Here is an 11,694-nt window from a genome sequence, read left to right as displayed (position 1 = left end):
CATAATCTATGTATTTGTGCATTTGCATCATAAATATGCATAATATCACGCTCATTATTGTGAGTAGTAAAAAATTAGAAAATTGAGTTGTAAGGAAAGAAAATTCAGGATTTAATCAACGGAGAGAGAAGGGTAGCATAGCGGGTTTACTTACTAAGCAATTAGTGCTCACTTCGTTGTTTTCAATGTTTTTACAGGTAATAGGTGAGTTGCGGTCACTCAGAATGTCACGCAGTGGAAGGGATTGGGCTACACTATCAAGTTGCTATTTTGAGTATATCTTGTAAATATTTGTATATAAAGAAAAATTAAATATGGGCCCATACTTTATTACTCGTTTATATGTGTATTTTCTTATATATATTTTTAATGAGTTTTATTGACTATTTTACAAGTATAATAGCTAGAAAGAAAGTATTACACGGTTACTGTTCACCATCTACTGTTCACGTGATTTTTTGCCAATCGATCCAAAGTAGGATCGCACTCACAGAAGTCCACACGAAGATAATCCGTAGAACCCTTGATTATTTTGCTAGAACAATCAAGGGCTTCAAGAATCAAGAAAGAAGAACAAGAAAAGTTTTCTCCTTGAGAGAGAGAGAGGTTGGGTGGCTAGGGTTTTAATTGAATGAATGATTCACATTGTTTTAATTTTAAGTTGCACTTATATAGTGCAAAAATTAAAACCATATTCCACTTAGGAATAGCCATGGGCTCCAACCCTAGTTTACCCTTGCAACCAAACACACCTTTTATGTATTTTAATTAATTAATTATTATTATAATTGAAATCAATTAATATATAATAATATATTAATATTTAATTAATAATAATAATTCAGTTAACTATATACAGAGATATATTTAAATATAATCTCAATAATTTAATTTTAATATTAAAATTAAATACAGGCAACAACCTCAACAAATTTCATTGCATTGTGAGATTACCAAAATACCCTTTCATCCTAAAAGATGAAAATACCCTTCTTACAAATTGATTCTTAAATTATCTTCTAAGTGTGTGACCTGTAGGCTCCTCATCATATCGGTAGTGTGTAGTATCACGAATAACACCAATTAATCGTCTCACTACACACAAACCAAGATTGGTCCCTAGCAAGGCATCAGGGCCATCCGATAGATTCAGATTCAGCGAAACCGCAGCCTATCAATGATATGGTTACCGTGCTATCAAATCCTTTTATCAATTATTATCTCATCGAGACTGAGGTACAGAAATAGTGTCAACCTGTAACACCCACTTTGAGGTACATGGCTTACTCTTGTTAAATTTGCCTTTAAAAGTTGCTGTTTAGCCTTTATTAATTTGGTTTGTGGATGTGGATTGGATGCCCTGATTTTGGTGAAGACTTGGCGAATTTTGGAAATGCAGACTTCGCCAGGACGAAGAAAAAACTTCGCCGCGGCGACGTAGGTTCTATAATTTTTCGCTGAGGCAAAGAAAAATCTTCGCCAGGGCGAAGAGTTGGTTGATTTTTCTTATGAAGTTTCTAGAGAATTTTCCATAGGGGTGAAGTGACCATTCTACCCCTATTTAGCAGTAAAGTGGGGAGTGAAATGTAAGAAAATTTCATGGAGAATGCTTTGGAGTGGGGGTGTATTTGTAAAGAATTAAAGGACAAGGATGGAATTTTCAAGAAAGTGTAAGGGCAAAATGGGAAAGAGTGCTTATTTATATGAGCTAAAAAGGGTTTAGCCTTAGAAACCCTCCCATTCTCTACACTCCATCTATCACTTCCACTCTCCATTTCTCTCATCTTTTCATCCAATTTGCTAAGGAACTTGAGGGCTTTTGGTTGGATTTTAACAAGGAATTGATTCTAAGCATCAAGAGGTAAGGATTCTTACCCTAGACATAAGATTAATTAGTGTTAGTGTGGAATTCTTATGAAGTTTATGCTTAGGGTTTGAGAGCAAGAACTAATCCAATAAGGATAAAGAGTTTCTTGTGGAACCACTCAAGCCAAAGGTAAGTAAATCCAACCTAAGTTAAGATTTAAGCAAACCAATGATTTGATATGCATGTTTATGCTTATGAGCTTGAAATTCATTGTTGAGAATGTTGATGTTGATGTTGATGAGTAGATGGCTTTTGATAGGTAGAATTGAGCCATGAGAAGTAGAGTTGATTTTATGGTGACCAAGTGAAAATTGGTTGCATTTAAAGAGAATTTGAGTAGAATATTTGAAGTGTGTTTCTTGATTAGGATTTGTGATGATTTGAGGAGTTTTACTCCCATAATGGATGGTTTAAGAAAGAAGTGGAACTATAGTTAAATTAGCATTAAAGTATGCATGCATGATGTTTGATGAAATGCCTAAGAGAAGCTTGTGTATAAGTAGAGAAACTTATTTTTGTGCAACATAGCATAATTACATTGCACAATTGCACTTAAGAAAGAAACATAAGCATGAGCCATCCATATGCATAAACTTGCATATGCATGAGAACTTAAAGAAAGAATAAAAATGTATAATAACAAAGAGAAAGAAAGAAAAGCACTAAAGAATTAAAGAAAGAGAAGTGCTGTTGTTGCGATGGGGAACCCGTGGGTGCTAAGAAGAATTTCCCACATACACATCGCCTTAAGTGAGCGGCATAAGAAGAAGAAGAAGTTGTATGACCCATAAAAGTGTATGTGGATGAGGGTTGTACCAAGAAGAATTCCTACATGCGCAGCACCTTAATTGAGTGGCCTAAGAAGAAGAAAGAATTTGTACAGTCCGTAAGAGTGCATGTAGATGAGGATTGTACTCACTCATATGGCCAGGGTTCCGAATCCATGCATCAATAGAGTTCGATCGGCAAAGAATAAGAATAAGAATAAGAAAGAATAAGAAAAGAAAAGAAGAGCTTGAGCAAGCAGGAAAAGAAAGAAAAGCATAGAAAGAAAAGAAAAGAAACAGAATAAGAAATAGAAAAGAAGAAAGAAAAGCATTACTGCATGTGCATTGCATTCATACATACTAACATGGTTTCCATCATGGTTAGTAAGAATAGAAAGAAAGAAAAAACAAAGGTAAAGAAAGAACATAAAGAATTAGAAAGAAAGAAAAGAACAATGAGAACTAGAAACAGAGAAAGAGAAGAAAAAGAACAAAGAAAAAGAATGACGAAAAGAAGAAAAAGAACAAAGAAAGAATGAATAAGAGAAGAAAAAGAACAAAGAAAGAATGAAGAAGAGAAAGAATAGAGTAAGGAAAGAACCCAAGAATAAGTGCGGGGATAAAGGAGTAGAGGATTTACTTACTGAGCATTTTTGTGCTCACCCTGTTGGTTTTCCATGTTTTTCAAGAAATAGGTGAGAAACAATCGGATGGACGTCGAAAAGCAGAGAGAAATGGCATCACTGTCCATCGTTGCTAAAGTTTTTGTACATGTTATTTCGGTATATTTGGGCCCAACTACTTTTCATATGCTAAGTATGTATGTTTTCATTGTATATTCTCTAAAGTATACTAGTAGAAAGAAGTCATTACACAACCTCAAATATCCTCTACATGTTTGTATTCAGTTACTAGACCAATGGCAGGAATATTAAATTGGATTGAGCATCAACTCAATCCCACTATGGCCACAGATTTAGTGTCATTGCCATTTACTGAATTACCCAGTGAGATAACTTTTCTCATACCCAAGAGTGATGAATCCTTTGTCGATCCACCATAGTTTATACACTTCTCAATGTAGCCAATCATTACTGTATTGATAGCTCTGAATAGAACTACGTTGGGCTAGTGTCAAACTACGCCAGTTGGTGCACAAGGTGCTCTGGTGATCTTAAGTCTAAGGATTACATGCACCACCATCCGTTAGAGGATTTATTCCATAGATACTAGGGTTACCATCCACATGGAATCCTCTAGTGGGTCTGTCCAGTGAACTTGCCTCTAGCAAGCACCCATGCATTGCACCAGGTTGTTGGCAAACAACCTTGACAAGTGAGATCAGTCACTGCCTTTCGACAGGGTCGTTCAATGCTATGATAGCCTTACCGTATTATCTATGTCATTGGGGCTATAGACGTTTCTAGAATGGCCACCATATGTGATCATAGTGTTCTCACTATCAAGATTTGAAACACTTGATACCCTCGTCATGGTTCTACCATCCTAAGGACATATATCATTACATACAGGATATAGAAGAATATGCCTTTTATTGATAAATAAACATTTATTACAGAGTCAATTTTACAATAATTGATTGGCTCTAGGGCACCTACTCTAACAATCTCCCACTTGCACTATAGCCAATCATTCATGTATTTAATACCGAATGACCTTAGGTGTTTTTCATGCTCCTGCTACGAAAAAGGCTTCGTTAGTGGATCTGCGAGATTGTCGTCAATATGCACTTTACTAATCTGTACGTCTTTCCTCTCAACTATCTCTCTGATGAGATGGAATAGTCTGAGTATGTGTCTGGACTTCTGATGAGACCGTGGTTCCCTGGCTTGAGCAATTGCTCCATTGTTGTCATAATAGATATCTATAGGATCAACAATTGTGGGAACCACACCAAGTTCAGTGACGAACTTCTTAATCCAGACTGCCTCCTTGGTCGCATCGGATAATGCAATATACTCAGCCTCTATTGTAGAGTCCACTATAGTGCTTTGCTTGGAGCTCTTCCAGTCACTGCACCCCCATTGAGACAAAATACAAACCTTGATTGCGATCAATAATCATCTTTAGCTGTTTGGAAACTAGCATCATTGTATCCTTTTACAGTGAGCTCATCTTCCCTTCCATAAACCAAGAACATGTCCTTAGTCCTCTTTAGGTACTTAAGGATGTTCTTGACAACTATCTAGTGACACTCACCTGGATCTGATTAATATCTACTATAAGTGCTCAACGCACATGAGACATCAATCTTAGTACATAACATGGCATACATGATGGATCCAATTGCTGACGCATATGGGATCCTCTTCATTCTATCTCTCTCATTGTGTGTTTTAAGACATATCCTTAGAGAGATACTTCAGTACCTTGTCAATGTATGTACTCTGACTTAGGCCAAGCAACCTACGTGATCTATCTTGGTAGATCTTTATTCCCAGGATGTAGGCTGCTTCTCCTAAGTCTTTCATGGAGAAGCAATTGGATAACCAAGTCTTTACTGACTGCAAGTTTGATATATCATTCTTGATCAGAAGTATGTCATCGACATACAACACTAGGAATGCCACTACGCTCCTACTCACTTTCTTGTAAACACAGGGCTCATCTTCATTCTTGATAAAACTGAATTCTTTTACGGCTTCATCAAAACAAATGTTCTAGCTCCTTGAAGCTTGCTTGAGTCCATGAATGGATCTCTGTAACTTGCATACCTTCTCAGCTTACCCATCAAGAACGAAACCATCGGGTTGTGTTATATACACATCCTCTTCAAGGTTTCCATTCAGGAAAGCCATTTTGACATCCATTTGCCAAATCTCATAATCATGATATGTAGCAATCGCAAGCATAATTCGGATGGATTTAATTATGGCAATTGGCGAAAAGGTTTCCTCATAGTCAATACCATGAATTTGTTTGAAACCTTTGGCAACCAGTCGTGCTTTATAAGTGTGCACCTTGCCATCCATGTCAGTCTTCTTCTTGAAAACCCATTTGCACCCTATGGGTTTTACCCTTTCAGGTGGTTCCACCAAAGACCATACTTGGTTCTGGTACATGAAGTCCATCTCAGATTTCATGGCTTCAAGCCATTTAATGGAATCTGGATCCGATATAGCGTCTTCGTAGGTTCTGGATTCATCATCTTGGTAGACAAGTATCTCACCATGTTGAATCACGAGATAACTGTATCTCTCAGGCTCATAGCGTACTCTTCCAGATTTACGTAGCTCTTGTGCTACTTGAGGTGGTTTACTTTGATCCACAAGTTGTGGAGTAACCTCCTCTTGATGTTCAACCACTGCTTGTGGCATATCTTCCTGTCCTTCGTCTAGTATATCTTGTGGCTCTAGAACTTCAGCAAGTTCTACTTTTCTCGCACTAGTACTTTTTAGAAAAAACTCCTTTTCTCGGAAGACACCAATACAAGCAACAAAAATTTTGCGCTCTTCTGGATGGTAGAAATAGTATCCTTTGGTCTCTTTAGGATACCCCACAAATATACATTTGTAGGATTTTGGACCCAGCTTGTTCGAAGTCAATTTCTTGACATAAGCTTCGCAACCCCAAATCCTTAGATAAGACAAATTGGGCTTTCGCCCATTCCATAGTTCAAATGGAGTCTTGTCTACAGACTTTGATGGCACACGGTTCAAAATGTGAGTTGCAGTCTTTAGGGCATAAGGTCATAATGATTCAGGTAAATCACTAAAACTCATCATGGTCCTAACCATGTCAAGTAAAGTCCTATTGCTCATTTCAGACACTCCATTATGTTGGGGTGTATACGGAGGGGTGAGTTGTGATATTATCCCACATTCCTTCAAGTATTCAGAAAACCTTGAGCTTAAGTATTCACCTCTTTGATCCGACCGAAGCTTTAATACTTTTGCCCAATAGATTATGTTCTTCATTCCTGGATTCTTTGAACTTATCAAAGACTTCAGATTTATATCTCATGAGGTAGACATAATCGTATCTACTAAAATCATCAGTAAATGTGATCAAGTAGGAATATCCACCTCTAGCTTTAACTGTTCGTGGACCACACACATCACTATGGATGATGCCTAACAGTTCAGTAGCCCTTTCACTTTGTCCTATGGAAGGTGAGTTGGTCATCTTGCCTAAAAGGCATGACTCGCATACCTCAAATTATTGGAAGTCAAAAGGGTCCAAAACTCTATCCCTTTGAAGTTTTGCAATACGGGTCTGATTAACATGACCCAATCTATAATGCCAGAGGTATGTATGGTTTTGTTCACTATGTTTAGCTTTCTTAGTTTCAACGTTGAGAATATCCTTATTGTTCAAATAAAAAACATATAATTCATTATATAACCTTGCAATTCCAAATAAAATACCATTCAAACTAAAGGACAATAATCCATTAGAAATTTGAAAACGATATCCTATATTATCCAAAGCAGATACTGAAATAATGTTTCTAGAAATCGCAAGTATAGAATAACAGTCTTTGAGTTCTAAGAATAAGCCTGAAGGCAGAGATAAACAATAAGTCCCTACAGCAAATGTAGCCACACGTGCTCCATTTCCAACTCGTAGTTTCACTTCTCCCTTGGCGAGCAATCTACTATGCCTTAGTCCTCGCACATCAGTACAAATGTGAGTACCACATCCTATGTCAATGACCCAAGATGTTGAAGTAGAGAAGTTAATCTTAATCATAAACATACCTGAAGTCGAATCATCTGCCTTCTTCTTGTTTGCGAGGAAAGCCTTGCAATGCTTCCTCTAGTGGCTAGGCTTGCCATAATAGAAGCAGACTACCTTCCCACCTTTCCCAGCCCCACTTGTAGGCTTGAGAGCATCCTGTCCTTTAGGCTTGGGCTTGGGATTGGCCTTGGCCTTTCCCTTGGCCTTACCATTTCCTTTACTGGCAGCTACCAGTAAAACAGGCTTGGACTTCTTCAAGTCTTGCTCTGCAGTCCTTAGCATGTTCAAAAGCTCTGACAGGGTTTTCACCATAGCATTCATATTGAAGTTCATTATGAGCAGTGCATAAGAGTCAGAAAAGGATTGCAGAATTGAATCCACTTGTAATTCTACATCCAACTCAAACCCCAAAGTCTCAAGCCTCTCCATGTGCTCGATCATTTTGAGCACATGAGGCCCAACTTGGGCTTCCTCGATCAGGTGACTTCCAAACAGTGCTTTTGACACCTTGGACCTCTCATGTCGAGCATTCCCTTTATAAACCTCCTTGAGGTGTAGAATAATGGTAGCAGCGTCCATATTCTCATGTTGCTTTTGTAGTACTGGTGTCATCGATGCTAACATCAAGCAATGAACGCCATCAGCATCATCAAGAAACTTTTGATAAGTATCCTTTACTTCTTGAGTGGCATCAGGATTAGGCTCAACCATGTATGGCTTATTAAAGATATACAATTTCTTTTCAGATTAAAGTATAATCCATAGCGAAATAACACTTCGCGCGGCGAGATGCAAAAAGTGAATTTGGTCGTGGCAAAGGTCTATTTCATCGCAACGAATGGCTAAAAAAGTAGATCTAGCCACAGTGAAATAAAACTTCGCTGCGGCATTAAACTCACTGGAACCTTTTGTGTTTCCTGGAAGTTTATGGCATTTGCTGCGGCGAAATAAAACTTCGCCGTAGCGACCATGTGTATGAACTTTGCTGGGGCGAAAAATTTATTCGCCACAGCAAGAAACCTACTGTTCCGTTTTGCTTTTCTATTTTTCGCACAGTTGGGTCAAATTGTAGTTTTTGAACCCATAAGGCCAATAATAATTCTGCACATATAAGAAGGGTAATTTAATAATTCCACCCACCCTAATTCAAAATGTTAGTTTTGGATGAATGCAATGTGCTTGTTTGAAATTTCATGGTGCCCGGTACATGAGCCTTAGACCTTTGATTTATTTTTGTAATTTTGGGTTTGCTTGTAAAGTTTTAATAAATAGGACCTGCGCGTCCTACCTCTCTCTATAAATTCTCTATGTATTTCTTCTTCTCATCTTACTCCCCTTGTATGTAACACGAGGTTTCTATTTTATCGATATAAATTAGAATAGGATTTTTTTTATCATAAAGATACTTTGCAATGACCATGGAAAAAGAAATGAAGGAGCAATGACGAGGAATGACTTGAAGACCCAAAATTTACTTTTAAACCCCTAGGTTGACCCATCAATTCCTCTAGGTTCAAGGAAATTGGTTTTAGTGGGCCATGTACCGGCACGTTTTATTTTGTTTAGAATGCATGCTAAGGTTGAATGTTCAATAACATGCCGAACAATGACATTCTAACAAAGGTAATAATCTGGTGAGACATTAAATAAAAACCCTTAAGTTTATATATTAAGTCACGTATGTCTTCCATCACCATGGTTTTAGTCAAACCACTATTTTTCGAAACCGTGTTCGCCAAAGCGAAGGGTACACTTCTACCAGTGGGAGGTTAAAATTTGTTGGAGTTTTCCTTAATGGTGATGGTCGACTTAAAATGACAGTTTTGCTTGTTTGCCAAAGCGAAGGTTAATAAACACGTTATAGGCATAGTAGAGAAGTACACTCGTTATGTGTACGTGGCAACATGTAGTGTCTACTCAACTGATACTGGGAATCACACTTGAGGACGACGGCTAGGCCGTTGGATTGTGTGATTAGCTTGTTGGCTTGCTTCACATTTGAGGTTGGTAGTAAGAGTTATCAAATGGTGTGGATTAAGTTTGTAGGCCTACCTAATCAACCCATGTTGGCTTGTTGGCCAAAGCGAAGGTTTGAAATAGGCTAGATGGGATCTTAGTCCACTAAGAAAGCCAACGGGCTTTCCCAAGTTAATTGTGAGGGCTATTGGCTTGAGGAAAATAGTAGGAGCGATTATTTAATAAAAGGCCTTATTAAATAAAAATAAACATGATAATAATTTTGCTTTATTCTGCACTTGTAGTTTCACTTAATTAAGCAAAATGATCCCAACATCACTACAACAAATCATCGAATTGGAAGAGAAATGGAATGGTGAGAATTTCGTTGACTGGTATAGAAGTATAAATGATATGCTTCAGTCAAGCAATAGATTATACACCATTGAGCAGGCTTTGTCACTAGAGCCTGCTTATAGTTCTATCCATGAGACTGGGTATGTATATGTGAAGCATACACATGATGTGAAAGCAGAAATGACTAGATACATTGTGCTTGCATCAATGACACCATCACTGCAACAGTAGTTCCAAAGAATGGACTTGGCTTCTATTCTTCATTTTCATAAAAGAAATGAGAAACATATGGTGTCTTAGTCATTATTCAGATATAAGATGGAAGTGGGTACCAAAATTGGGGATTAATACTCAAGTTGATCGAGTATATGAATAGGCTTGAGATTTTGGGATGCAGACTTAATGAAGATTTAGCAATAGACCTAATGTTATAGTCTTTGCCAGATTCTTACTCTCAATTTGTCTATGACTTCATTGAGGATGATAAGAAGAATACCCTTTTCGAGCTTTTGGATATGTTGAATGCTACTGAGTCAGGCATGAGAATGTCAGAAACATTGATGTCTGTTGAAGCCAATTCAAATGAGAAGGTAAGGGCTCAAAAGTCATTGAAAGGAGCTGCTATAGATAGAAAGGGCATTTGTCCTCACTGTGGGAATCCCAGCCACTGGAGGAAACATTGCAAGGCCTTTCTAGCAAAAAGGAAGAAGAATGTTACTTCTTCGTCAGGTATGTTCTTGATTGAGATTAACTTCTCCTGTCAACATCTTGGGTCATGGACACAGGATGTGGTACTCACATTTGTTCTAATGTGCAGGGACTACGGTAGAGTAGATTGCTCACCGAGGGAGAGGTAGGCCTACTAGTTGGAGATGGAGTACATGATGCTGCATTAGCTGTAGGATCTTATTGTTTGATTTTTCCTACGGGGTTGTTACTTGGAACTTGTAGATTGTTATGATATTCGTTCAGTTTTTAGAAATAATTTTTATGTGTCTAATTTGGACAAGTAAGAATATTGCTTTAATAATGGATTGTTGTCTTATAGTATAAATAATATATTATGGAACTGTTTCATAATAATATGCTTTCAAAAATGGACAATAAGAATATTCTCAAAGTCACATCTACTCCGAAAGTGGCGAGTTGAGTTAAACATACCTAAAGGAATGTGGGACTTAGGTCCATGATGAGGTTTTTGTATCTACCCACATAATTTTGGGGTTATGCCCTGGAGACTGTGACTCACGCACTAGATCGTGTACCGCCAAGGTCTGTAAATAAGACTCCATATGAATAATGGAGTGGGTGAAAGCCAAACTTGTCTTATCTAAGGATTTGGGATTGCGAAGCTTATGTCAAGAAATTGACTTCAAACAAGCTGGGCTCGAAATCCTACGAAATTGTATTTGTGGGGTATCCTAAGGAGACCAAAGGATACTATTTCTACCATCTAGAAGAGCACAAAACCTTTTGTTGCTCATGTTGGTGTCTTCCTATAAAACAAATTTTTTTCCTAAGAAATACTAGTGGGAGAAAAGTAGAACTCGATGAAGTTCTAGTACCACAAGATACATTAGACGAAGGACGGGATGATGTGCCATAGGGAAGTGGTTGAACATCAAGAGGAGGTTACTCCATAACTCGTGGATCAAAGTACCATCTCAGGTAGCATAGAAGCTACATAGATCTGGGACAGTATGTCATGAGCCCAAGAGACATGGTTTTCTCGTGACTCAACATGGTGACGTACTGGTCTACCAAGACAATGAACCCAGAACCTACGATGAAGCTGTACGAATCCAGATTCCATTAAATGGTTTAAAGCCATAAAATTTGAGATGGACTCCATGTTCCAGAACCAGTCATGGTTTCTAATGAATCCACCTGAAGGGGTAAAACCTATAAGGTGTAAATGGGTCTTCAAGAGGAAGACTAACATAGATGGCAAGGTGCATACTTATAAGGCATGATTGGTTGCCAAAGGTTTCAAATAAATTCATGGTATTGACTATGAAACCTTTTGCCGGTTGCCATGATTAAAGC

This window comes from Pistacia vera, unplaced genomic scaffold (assembly GCF_008641045.1).
Source record: "Pistacia vera cultivar Batoury unplaced genomic scaffold, PisVer_v2 Contig809, whole genome shotgun sequence".
NCBI lineage: Eukaryota > Viridiplantae > Streptophyta > Magnoliopsida > Sapindales > Anacardiaceae > Pistacia > Pistacia vera.
This window is presented reverse-complemented; position numbering follows the sequence as displayed.